The sequence below is a fragment of the Elephas maximus genome, chromosome 14 (assembly GCF_024166365.1).
Source record: "Elephas maximus indicus isolate mEleMax1 chromosome 14, mEleMax1 primary haplotype, whole genome shotgun sequence".
Taxonomy (NCBI): domain Eukaryota; kingdom Metazoa; phylum Chordata; class Mammalia; order Proboscidea; family Elephantidae; genus Elephas; species Elephas maximus.
The window spans coordinates 44,578,107-44,592,349 of record NC_064832.1 but is presented as its reverse complement, the minus strand read 5'-3'; positions in this window follow the sequence as shown (position 1 = coordinate 44,592,349).

Here is a 14,243-nt window from a genome sequence, read left to right as displayed (position 1 = left end):
TGGGCACAATTTTCCTTAATTCCTCTAATTGTTTTGTTTCAAAAGGCAATTTAGGAAGATTTCACAGCTTGTTACTATAAACACTTTTTCGTGGGTAGGCAGGCATACATAATAAAATGGTTCCTGTGTTTTTATGACTTGGAATATAAAAAGATTTTACTATTAATTTTGGAATCCCTAGTTAAAAATTGTCCGGGAGTGGGAGAGGAAGTTTCATTTCTTTATTTTTATTTTGTATCAGACTGGATATGCTTTTATATCTTTTCTATTTTCACCAACCAGAGCAATAATTCCATATGCAGAAGGGTAAATGACATTATCACAAAATAAACCATGGCCTTCTTTCTTTACTGACACAGAGGTTCAGCTCAAATATGAAGTACAGTTTCATTTAAACACAAAAGACTTTATTTAACACATTAAGCAATTAATTTTAACAATTAAGGAGTAGTTTATGTTTACTATTTAATTGATGTCTGGAAGGTCAGCTGAAACCTGTCCTCCATCGGTGACCCTGCTGGTATCTGAATACTGGTGGCATAGCTTCCAGCATCACAACATGCAAGCCCCCACCGTACGACAAACTTATAGACAACTTGAAGAGAAATGGTGTTGCATTCATGGTCAATAAGAACATTTTAAGAACTATCCTGAAGTACAATGCTGTCACTGATGGGATAATAGCCATCCTCCTACAAGGAAGAACAGTTAATATGACTATTATTCAAATTTACACACCAACCACTAAGGCCAAAGATGAAGAAATAGAAGATTTTTATCAGCTGCTGCAGCCTGAAATTGATTGAACATGCAATCAGGATGCGTCGGTAATTACCGGTGATTAAAACATGAAAGTTGGAAACAAAGAAGGATCAGTAGTTGGAAAATATGGCCTTGGCAATAGAAACAATGTCAGAGATCGAATGATAGGATATTGCAAGACCAACGACTTCTTCATTGCAAATACCTTCTTTCACCAACATAAACGGTGACTATACACATGGACCTCGCCAAATGGAACACACAGGAATCAAATCGACTACATCTATGGAAAGAGACGATGGAAAAGCTCAATATCATCAGTCAGAACAAGGCCAGGGGCCAAGTGTGGAGCAGACCATCAATTGCTCATACGCAAGTTCAAGCTGAAACTGAAGAAAATCAGAGCAAGTCCACAAGTGCCAAAATATGGCCCTGAGTATATCCCACCTGAATTTAGAGGCCATCTCAAGAATAGATTTGACACATTGAACATAGTGACCAAAGACCAGACAAGATGTGGAATGACATCAAGGACATCATCCATGAAGAAAGCAAGGGGTCACTGAAAAGACAGGAAAGAAAGAAAAGACCAAGATGGATGTCAGAGGAGACTCTGAAACTGGCTCAAGAATGTTGAGCAGCTAAAGCAAAAGAAAGAAATGATGAAGTGAAAGAACTGAACAGAAGACTTCAAAGGATGGCTCGAGAAGACCAAGTAAAATATTATAATGACATGTGCAAAGAGCTGGAGATGGAAAACCAAAAGGGAAGAACGTGCTCAGCCTTTCTCAAGCTGAAAGAACTGAGGAAAAAATTCAAGCCTCGACTCGCAATAGTGAAGGATTCTATGGGGAAAATATTAAATGACGCACGGTGCATCAAAAGAAGATGGAAGGAATACACACAGTCATTATAACCAAAAAGAATTTGTCGATATTCAACCATTTCAAGAGGTGGCATATGATAAGGAACCGATGGCATTGAAGGAAGAAGTACAAGCTGCTCTGAAGGCATTGGCAAAAAACAAGGCTCCAGGAATTGATGGAATATCAGTTGAGATGTTTCAACAAACGGATGCAGTGCTGGAGGTGCTCACTTGTCTACACCAAGAAATATGAAGGCAGCCTCCCGGCCAACTGACTGGAAAAGACCCATATTTATGCCTATTCCCAAAAAGGAAGATCCAATTGAATGCAGAAATAATAGAACAATATCAATATCACACTGAAGCAAAATTTTGCTGAAGATCATTCAAAAACGGCTGCAGCAATATATCAACAGGGAACTGCCAGAAATTCAGGCCGGTTTCAGAAGGGGACATGGAACCAGGGATATCATTGCTGGCGTGAGATGGATCCTGGCTGAAAGCAGAGAATACCAGAAGGAAGTTTACCTGTGTTTTATTGACTATGCAAAGGCATTTGACTGAGTGGATCATAAAAAATTATGGATAACTCTGCAAAGAATGGGAATTCCAGAACACTTAATTGTGCTCATGAGGAACCTTTACATAGATCAAGAGGCAGTTGTTTGGACAGAACAATGGGGTACTGATTGGTTTAAAATCAGGAAAGGTATGTGCCTGGGTTGTAGGCTTTCAGCATACCTATTCAATCTATATGCTGAGCAAATAATTCGAGTAGCTGGATTATGTGAAGAATGAGGCATCAGGATTGGAGGAAGACTAATTAACAACCTGTGCTATGCAGATCACATAACCTTGCTTGCTGAAAGTGAAAAGGACTTGAAGCACTTACTAATGAAGATCAAAGACCACAGCCTTCAGTATGGTTTGCACCTCAACATAAAGTACTCACAACTGGACCAATGAACAACATGATAAACGGAGAAAAGATCGAAGTTGTCAAGGGTTTCATTTGACTTGGACCCAAAATCAACAGCCATGGAAGCAGCAGACAAGAAATCAAAAGATGCATTGCATTGAGCAAATTGGCTGCAAAAGACCTCTCTAGAGTTTTGAAAACAAGGATGTTACCCTGAGGACTAAGGTGCCCCTGACCCAAGCCATGGTGTTTTCAATCACCTCATATGCTTGTGAAAGCTGGACAATGAATAAGGAAGATCAAAGAAGAATTGACACCTTTGAATTGTGGTGTTGACGAAAATATTGAATATACTGTGGACTGCCAAAAAAATGAAGAAATCTGTCTTGGAAGCAGTACAACCAGAATGCTCCTTAGAAGGAAGGATGGTGAGACTATGTCTCACATATTTTGGACATGTTTTCAGGAGAATCAGTCACTGGAGAAGGGCATCATATTTGGTAAAGTAGAGGGTTAGTGAAAAAGAAGAAGACCCTCAGTGAGATGAATTGACACAGTGACTGCAACAATGGGCACAAGAATAGCAAAAACTGTGAGGATGGCACAGGCCCAGGCCATGTTTTGTTCTGTTGTACATAGGGTCACTATGAGTTGGAATCGACTCGACAGTACCTAACAACAACAACATAAGCATACATACATATATAAACAAAATCCACTGCCGTTGAGTCGATTCTGACTCAGAGTGACCATATAGGACAGAGTAGAACTGCCCAATAGAGTTTCCAATGAGCACCTGGCAGATTCAAACTGCCAACCAATGGTTAGCAGCTATAGTACTTAACCACTACATCACCAGGGTTTCCACATACATATATTTGTAGATATAATTTTCTGAATAAGAGCAGTTATATTTTTATTTTAGTATTTCATGTATATATATATAAACATTATTTTTTTTTAATTGGCTAAAATGCTACTGAAACCAGCCTATCATACTTATATCTTTAATAACAGTGTGTAATCATTTCTTATGGGAAATAAGAAAGTGCCTAAAAAATAAAGCTTTTTTTTCCCCTGGGGATTCATACTGCACTTCTGAATTTTACAAAGCCTGTGTGGTTTATTATTCATTAATAATATTTCTGTATACACAAGCTAAAGAATGTCCAAAGGTATCAACATTTCACTTGTACCAACCAAGCCACAGCTCTGTTTTGATATAAGTTGCTTTTATCCACATACAAAGCACAGGATGAAATAAAGAACAGTGCTCCAAAATGGAATTAAGAAGGAAAGAAGAGACACATTCTTCAATTCATTTAATAAGTGTTTATCAAGTACCAAAGGTAGATAGATACTGTGCCAAATACTCTGAGTGGTTCAGGTAAAGGAGGGTATGTACTAACTTCTGCTTCTGGGAATACTACTGGCTAGATTATTTGGACCAATTCTCTCACTAAAAGTAAATAAAAATACTGTAGAATGCATCTAAAATATTCTTAAAATAATTTAAAAATGAGAAAATTTCTAACCAAATATTAAGGAAGAAGAAAAAGAGAACCCAGAGAGGAGATCAGAGCTCAAAAGAACAACTTTTGTCCTGGTCATATGTGTAAATACCAACAAAACTTAGGTAGAAATTTGACCACTTTGCAGGACAGAGAGAGACAAGACATTTGAGGAACATTCAATATGGAGGAGTCTAAAGGATATCAACTCCATATAAAACTGTATCCCCGGGAGGCTATGCATTGTGTTTCAAGGTGATCCATACATAAACCATACCCTTCCATTCATATCACAGCGATTGGTATGAGAAATGGTTAATTAGTGGGCAGAAAAAAGAGAGAAAACATTTAGGTATAGGTTAGTGATTACAAGTAATTGAAACCCAAGTTCACAACCACAGAATGTTCTAATAAACTGGAAAAAATAAACTCCTTTTCCCTTGTATGAGCATGTTGTTGTCCTTAGTTACAATTGAGTCAATTCCAACACATGGTTACCCCATGTGTGCAGAGTAGAACTTTTGGAATCAGATTAAGAGGCCTGTCTTCTGAGAGGATTCAAATCACCAACCTTCCAGCTAGTAGCCAAGTGCTTAACCATTTGTGCTACTCAGGCACTCCTTGTGTGACCCTAATAATCTCCCACATTAGGTATCCTAGTAACGAGCTAGCTCAGCAGAAAGATTCAACTTTTCTGATACGGTTGTATTCCCTAGGAAACCATCATCCTGGATCTAACCAGGTCATTGCACTGATCAGAGGGACCCTTTTGCTAAATAAACTGTAGAGCACATTATGATTTTCTCCTAAATAATTTATGAGTATGGAATTGGAAAAGATTGGAGGTCTTATCCTGAAACATTATTTATTTAAAGATATACCTCAATAAAAAATAAAACAATTCAATAAGCATTTTTCAGAGTGGTGCTTTAGTATAATTCATCTTACAGTAGTGAGCAGAACTAATTGAAGTCAAGGGGAATTATTACAGAACTATTTAGAAAAGCAAATAGTAGTTAATAGGTCTCTAATAGCTGATGATAATAATGAAAATTGAAGTTAAATTATGGGTAAAAGATATTTCACAGGGAGAATAAAAATATTGACTAAGAGATAGTAGAGGTAGGGTGAAGATGACAGAATATCCACATGCTTCCTGCAATCCTTCTTACAACAAAGACCCCCCCAAAACAAGTAAAACGATTACATTTATGACAACTTAGGAGCCCTGAACATCAAAGGCAAAGTTAGAAAATGGACTAAGCGGCAGGGGGAAGGAGAGACGGTTCAGAAGCGGAGAGGAGTTGCCAGACCTGAACCACTGGTATCCTTCAGGCAACATTCCCAGGAGTGGCTACAGTGGACTGGTAGTAGTGTTCAATTACACTTTCCTCAGGGAGAAGCAGCCAGCCACACAGCCTACTCACACCTCCAGAACCAGAGAAGAACAACGCTCTCGGCAAAAACTAAGCACTTGCGTACATTTTAACATGTCCGCACCCCCCAAGCTAGCTTCAGTGGCTGTTGATTTCCCTGGGCCTGAGATAGGCCCTATTAAGGACCCTGAGCAATCCTCCCAGCCTTGGAGAAGGAATAAATTCACAAATGGGGGAAAAGATAACCTATCAATTCCACTAACAAGTGGAGCTCAGGACAGAACCAGCTCCTGTCCAGGCATAAACTGTCTGTGGACTTTGAATAACTTTTCCCCCTGCATGGTCCTATGTGCGCTATTTCAGGATAATAGGCCTTTGTTGGCATACTCTAACCATTTCAGCTGTGTGGTGAAGAGGTGGGTGTTTGATATTTGACACCATTTTGCCTATTTAACAGGGTCCTCACCTACCCACATCAGGGGCATAGGGACTGGTGGCTCTACTCAGGTCACTCAAACACCCGCTTCAGGGGCCCAAGGGTAACTGGTACCTCCCAGTCCTTACAAACAAAAACATTGGGCACCCAAGGTCCGTCTGCAGATCACACCCACCTGTATGCTCTAGGGAAGAGGGACACACTATCTTCACAGACACTCAGGGGATGGTTCTCAGCTGCCTGCCTTGTTCAGAGCATGACCCCCTGCTGCAACCAGATACTGGTACCTACACCAATCAGCCCTGGCCCTCTAAGACTGTAGGACAGAGCCTGTATCACACACTTGATGATCAACTACCTAAACACCTAAACTGAATTCATACAAGAAAAGTGAATGGACTACCAGACTGATATACATGATAACAGCTTTAGCCATCTGGTGTCAGGATGTCAGAGCTTCAAAGGCAGAAATAATCAGGCTAGCTCACTAAAGCAACCCATTTGGGCATATCAAAACAAAACAAACCAATAAGCCAGGATACAGTAAGCAAATATAAAATAAACTAATACAATAACTTATAGATGTCTCAGAGAAAACAGTCAATATTAAGTCACATAAAGAAACAAACCATGATTCCCTCAACAAGTTCTCAAAACAAAGAATCAATGGATCTTCCGGATGAAGGTGACTTCCTGGAATTACTGTATGCAGAATTCAAAAGATTAATATACAGAACTCTTCAAGACATCAGAAATGAGATTAGGAAGTAGATCAGGTAATATGCAGAACAAGCCAAGGAATTCACAGATAAAGTAGTTGAAAAAATAAAAAAGATTATTCAAGAACATAATAAAAAATTTAATGAGCTGCAAGAATCCATAGAGAGACAGTGATCAGAAATTCAGAAAATTAACAATAATATTACAGAATTAGACAACTCAATAGAAAGCCAGAGCAGCAGAATAGAGCAAACGGAAGGCAGAATTGGTGAGCTTAAAGATAAAGCACTTGGCACCAATATATTTGAAGAAAAATCAGATAAAAGAATTTTTAAAAATTAAGAACACTTGAGAATCATGTGGGACTCTATCAAGAGAAATAACCTATGTGCGACTGGAATACCAGACAGGGATGGACAACAGAAAATAGGGAGAGAGCTGTAGAAGATTTATTGGCAGAAAACTTCCCAGATACTGTGAAAGATGAGATGGTATCTATCCAACATGTTCATCAAACTCTGCATAAGATAGATTTCAAAAGAAAATCACCAAAGATATTATCATCAAACTTGCAAAAACAAGAGATAAAAAGAGAATTTTAGGAGCAGCTAGGGATAAACAAAAAGTTACCTACAAAGGAGAGTCAATAAGAATAAGTTCAGACTACTCACCAGAAACCATGCAGGCAAGAAGGCAATGGGATGACTTATATAAAAGCACTGAGGAAAAAAAACCGCCATCCAAGAATCATATAGCCAGCAAAATAGTCTCTCAAATATGAAGGTGAAATTAGGACATTTGCAGATAAACAGAAGTTTAGGGATTTCATAAAAACCAAATCAAAACTACAAAAAAACATTAAAGGGAGTTCTTTGCTTAGAAGATCAATAATATCAGCTATCAACCCAAGACTAGAACACTGGACAGCAATCAGAGGTCAGCTCACACAGGGAAATCACAAATATAAATCAAGATAAAAAAATGCTCAAGACAGGGAAACAGGAAAGTTATTACGTAAAATAAGACAACATTAAAACAATAAAGAGAGACTATGAAAGGTCTTTTTTTTTTTATGAAAGGTAGTCATAGATCTTTCATATGGAGAGGAAGACAAGGTACCATAAAGAAGTAAAAATTAGGTTTAAACTGAAAATAATAGGCGTAAATATAAGGTAACCAAAAACGACACTAAATACCCTACCCAATAAAATAAAATACAAGAAAAAAATAGAGGCTTAGCAGATAAAAAATCAACAACAACAAATAAGAGGAAAAGACAAAAAATTAAGTGGCAAAAAGAAACTGTCAAAAATACACATACATAAAAAACATCAAAATGACAGCACTAAACTCATAAAAAAAAATAAATAAACTCATACCTATCTATAATTATGCTGAATGTAAATGGACTAAATGTACCAATAAAGAGGCAGACAGTGGCAGAACAGGTAAAAAAAAAAACACCATCCATGTATATGCTGCCTACAAGAGACACGCCTTAGACTTAGAGAGATAAGCAAACTAAAACTCAAAGGATGGAAAAAATGTATCAAGCAAATGACAGTCAAAAAGAGCAGGAGTGGTAGTATTAATTTCCAACAAAATAAGTTTTAAAGTTAAATCCGCCAAAAAGGACACTATATAATGATTCAAGGGACAATATACCAGGAGGACATAACCATATGAAATATTTATGCACCCAATGAGAAGGCTGCAAGATACATAGAACAAACTCTAACAACAATGAAAAGTGAGATAGACAGCTCCACAATTATAGTAAGAGACTTCAACACGCCACGTTTGGTGAAGGACAAGACATCCAAAAAGAAGCTCAATAAAGACACAAAAGATCTAAATGCCACAATAAACCAACCTGAACTCATAGACATATACAGAACACTCCACTCAGCAGCAGCCAAGTATATTTTCTTTTCTAGTGCACATGGAACATTCTCTAGAATAGACCACATATTAGGTCATAAAGCAAGCCTTAGCAGAATCCAAAACATTAAAATATTCCAAAGTATCTTCTCTGACATATGGCCATAAAAGTAGAAATCAGTAACAGAAAAAGCAGGGAAAAGAAATCAAACACTTGGAAACTGAACAATACCTTGCTCAAAACGACTGGGTTATAAAAGACGTTATGGATGGAATAAAGAAATTTATAGAACCCAATAAGAATTATAGTACTTCCTATCAGAACCTTTGGGACACAATGAAAACAGTGCACAGAGGTCAATTTATATCAATAAATGCACACATCCAAAAAGAAGAAGGGGCCAAAATCAAAGACTTATCCCTACAACTTGAACAAATACAAAGAAAGCAACAAAATAAACTCTCAGGCACCAGAATAAAGCAAATAAAAAAAATTAGAGCAGAATTACATGAAATAGAAAACAGCAAAACAATTGAAAGCATTAGCAAGACCAAAAGGTGGTTCTTTGAAAAAATTAACAAAATTGATAAACCATTGGCCAGACTGACAAAAGAAAACCAGCAAAGGAAGCAAATAACCATAATAAGAAATGAGATGGGCAATATTGCAACTGAACCAACTGAAATTAAAAGAATCATATCAGATTACGACGAAAAATAGTACTCCAACAAATTCGAAAACCTAGAAGAAATGGATGAATCCCTAGAAACACACTACCTACCTAAACTAACACAAACAGAGGTAGAACATCTAAATAGACCCATAAAAAAAGAAGAGATTGAAAAGGTAATCAAGAAACTCCCAACAGCAACAACAAAAATCCCTGGCCTGGAAAGCCACTACTATTAAATGTACTTCAGAGCATAGAAAAGGTTGGAGTACTTCCAAACTCGTATCCCTAACACCAAAACCAGGTAAAGACTCTATTAAAAAAAAAAAAAAAAATTACAGACCTATATTCCTCATGAACTTAGATGCAAAAATCCTCAACAAAATTCTAGCCAATAGAATTCAACAACTTATCAAAAAAATAATTCACCGTGACCAAGTGGGATTCATACCAGGTATGCAAGGATGGTTCAACATTAGAAAAACAAATAATGTAATCTATCATATAAATAAAACAAAAGAAAAAAAAAACGCATGATTTTATCAATTGATGCACAAAAGGCATTTGACAAAGTTCAACAGGCATTCATGATAAAACTTCTCAGCAAAATAGGAAGAGAAGGAAAATTCTTCAACATAATAAAGGACATTTATACAAAGCCAACAGCCAATATCATCCTACGTGGAGAGAGTCTGAAAGCATTCCCCTTGAGATCGGGAACCAGACAAGGGTGTCCTTTATCACAGCTCTTATTCAACATTTTGCTGGAGGTCCTAGCCAGAGCAAGTAGGCTAGATAAAGAAATAAAGTGTATACAGATTGGTAAGGAAGAAGCAAAAGTACATCTATTTGCAGATGACAGGATCTTATACACAGAAAGCCATAAGGAATCCTCAAGAAAACTGCTGAAACTAATAGAAGAGTCAAAGGAGTATCAGGATACAAGATAAACATACAAAAATCAGTTGGTTTCCCCTACATCAACAAAAAAGGACATTGAAGAGGAAATCACCAAATCAATGCCATTTACAGTAGCCCCTGAGAAGATAAAATACTTAAGAATAAATCTTTCCAGATATATAAAAGACCTATACAAAGAAAACTACAAGACACTACTGCAAGAAACAAAAAGAGACCTACATAAGTGGAAAAACATACCTTGCTCATGGATAGGAAGACTGAACATTGTAAAAATGTCTCTTCTACCAAATGCCATCTATAGATACAACACAATTCCATTCTAAATTCCAAGGACATTTTTTAATGAGATAGAGAAACAAATCACCAACTTCATATGGAAAGGAAAGAGGCCCTGGATAAGTAAAGCATTTCTGAAAAAAAAGAAAAAAGTGGGAGGCCTCACTCTACCTGATTTTAGAACCTATTACACTGCCACAGTAGGCGAAACAGCCCAGTACTGGTACAACAACAGACATATACACCAGTGGATCAAAATTGAGAATCCAGACATAAATCCATCCATATACAAACAGCTAATGTTTGACAAAGGCCCAAAGTCAGTTTAATGGGGGAAAAATAGTCTGTTTAACAAATGGTACTAGCATAACTGGATATCCATCTGCAAAAAAAAAAAAAAGAAAGAAACAAGACCCATACTTCACACCATGCACAAAATCAAACTCAAAATGGATCAAAGACTTAAATATAATATCTGAACTAAATAAAGATCATGGTAGAAAAAATAGGGACAATACTAGAAGCCCTAATACATGGCATAAACAGTATACAAAACATTACTAACAATGCAGAAGAGAAACTATAAAACTGGGAGCTCTTAAAAATTAAACACCTATGCTCATCCAAGGACTTCACCAAAAGAGTAGAAAGACTACCTACAGGCTGGGAAAAAATTTTTAGCTATGACATTTCTGATCAGCATCTGATCTCTAAAATCTACCTGATACTGCAAAAACTCAACTACAAAAAGACAAATAACCCAATTAAAAAATGGGCAAAGGGTATGAACAGACACTTCATTAAAGATGACATTCAGGTAGCCAATGGATATATGAGGAATGCTCAAGATCATTAGCCATTAGAGAAATGCAAATCAAAACTACAACGAGATTCCATCTCACTCCAACAAGGCTGGCATTAATCCAAGAAGCACAAAACAATAAATGTTGGAGAGGTTGTGGAGAGACTTGTACACTTATACACTGCTGGTGGGAATGTAAAATGGTACAACCACTTTGGAAATCCATTTGGTCCTTCCTTAAAAAGCTAGAAATAGAATTACCATATGATCCAGCAGTCCCACTCCTTGAAATATAATCTAGAGAATTAAGTGCCTTTACACGAACAGATATACACACACCCATGTTCATTGCAGCACTGTTTACAATAGCAAAAAGATGGAAGCAACCAAGATGCCCATCAAGGGATGAAAGGATAAATAATGGTATATTCACACAATGAATACTACACGTCGATAAAGAGCAATGATGAATCCGTGAAACATTTCATAACATGGAGGAATCTGGAAGGTATTATGCTGAGTGAAATTAGTCAGTTGCAAAAGGACAAATATTGTATAAGACCACTATTATAATACTGGAGAAATAGTTTAAACACAAGAAAATATTCTTTGACGGTTACAAGATGGGGAGGGAGGAAGGGGGGGTTAACTAATTAGATAGTAGATAAGAATTATTTTAGGTGAGGGGAAAGACAACACAGAACTAGACTAAACTAAAAACAAGTTTCCTGAATAAAATGAATGCTTAGACCAGTGTAGCAGGGGCAGGGGTTTTGGGCTGTGGTTTCTGGCAACATCTAAGTCAATTGGCACAATAAATCTATTTATTAAGAAAACTTTCTGCATCCCACTTTGGAGAGTGGCTTCTGCAATCTTAAACACTAGCGAACGGCCATCTAAGATGAATCAATTGGTCTCAACCCGCCTGGAGGAAAGGAGAATGAAAGACACCAAAGACAAAAGGTAATTATGAGCTCAAGAGACAGAAAGAACCATATAAACCAGAGACTGTGTCGGCCTGAGACCAGAAGAGGTAGATGGTGCCTGGCTACAAGCCACGACTGTCCTGACAGAGAACACAATGGAGAACCCCTGAGGAAGTAAGAGAGCACTGGGATGCAGACTCCAAATTCTTGTAAAGAGACCAGACTTAGTGGTCTGACTGAGACTAGAAGGATCCCGAAGGTCATGGGTCCCAGACCTTCTGTTAGCCCAAGACAGGAGCCATTCCCAAAGCCAATTCTTCAGACAGGGATTGGACTAGACTATGGGATAGAAAATTATATTGGTCAAGATTTAGCTTCTTGGATCAAGTAGATGCTTGAGACTATGTTGGCATCCCCTGCCTGGAGGGGTGATGAGAGAGCAGAGGGGGTCAGAAGCTGTCCGAATGGACACGAAAATAGAGAGTGGAGGGAAGGAGTGTGCTGTCTCATTAGGGGGAGAGCAATTAAGAGTATATAGCAAGGTGTATGGAAACCCTGGTGGCATAGTGGTCAAGTGCTACGGCTGCTAACAAAAGGGTCGGCAGTTCGAATCTGCCAGGTACTCCTTGGAAACTCTATGGAGCAGTTCTACTCTGTCCTATAGGGTAGCTATGAGTTGGAATCGACTCGACGGCACTGGATAGCAAGGTGTATATAAATTTTTGTATGAGAGACTGTCTTGATTTGTAAACTTTTACTTAAAGCACAGTAAAAGCTAAAAAAAAAAAATTGAATGAAAGGGATAAGGTAGAGATTAAAGTCAATATCCCAGTAAGTTAATGAATGGTGGCATAACAATAAAAGTCAAGCATTGAGAATAAGAAAACACATTTCTGCAGGAATAAAGCAGAAAATGATAAATAGGTAAATATTGTTCAGAAGTCTAATGAGCAGGCAGTTATATGTAACTGAAACTTTTGAAGCATCCTTGATATGAAATACCTGTGTTGAAACAGTCTGTGTTTAAGTATTATTTGAAGCAATGGAAGTAGAACAATAGATAGAACTGTGGACAGTGAAGAAAAACGGAAAAAAAAAAAAACACTTAGGAAAGCATGAGATTGAAATATTTTTCCAAAAGAGACTATAAGAAAGACGGAGGGAAAGAAGAGAAACAAGATTTTAGAATTCCATAAAAGTCAAGAAAAAAGAGGCTTTAAAAAAGGATCGAGTGGTCCTCAATGTAAAATGAAAAAAGAGTTAAAATATTTGGAGGACTATACAAATATAACTCCATGTTGCCACTGTATAACTGGGTGATAGTAGTTTGAAGGGAGTGGTAGAATTAGATTAGATGACAAAATACGTTAAGAGATTTTTATAAATAATTTTCATATAATTAGTAAAAGGCAAACACAGAGTAAGGTTGTAAGAAAGGAGTAAGTGAAGAAAAAACAAAGCCATAAGAAATATAATTCTCATTTGAGGTGTTGAGTCATGTGTCAAGTGAGTAAAATAGGAAATTCTCTGAAAAAAGTCAGAGTCATGTGACTATATTTACGATTTTTTTTTATACTTAGAAACTTCATGAAAGTATCAAGTGGAAGGTAAACACTTGAAATGCAAGGAACAAACTGCCACTTGTAAACATGACAGTATAAGAATACAAGTCCCAACTTCTCCCAGATACTGTACAAAATCCCCAAAAAAACTGACAGGTAAAATGTAATTCCTGAAATAAGGAAAGAGATGTTCTCTGGGCACTCAGAAAAGTAATTCAGAGTACCAAACACATGTAAGATTGGAATCAAACTCAGGATCCTGAGACTGGACCAGGAAAACCAAGAATTCCCTGCCCTCTAAAGGTCTGGAACCAAGTAATAAGCAACAGCAATCTATAAGTGGTTAAAGTGGCAAGTGTGTAGATAGATCTCCTCTGTGATTGAGTCATGCAGGCCTTTGTGAAAGCTGAGGAGTAGGGAAATTGAGTAAAACTCTTCTGGCATCTAGGGCTTCAAACGAAGCACAAAGTAGGTGCAGCCTGCCTGCTTCTGAGAGTTTTTATGGTCTGTGGTGCCTTGAGGGTAATAACAGGAACAACAAAAGAGAAACAAAGCTTGTCTGCATACTAGATTAGCTTAACCTCCCACACTAATGGCCTGCCAAAAGAACAGACT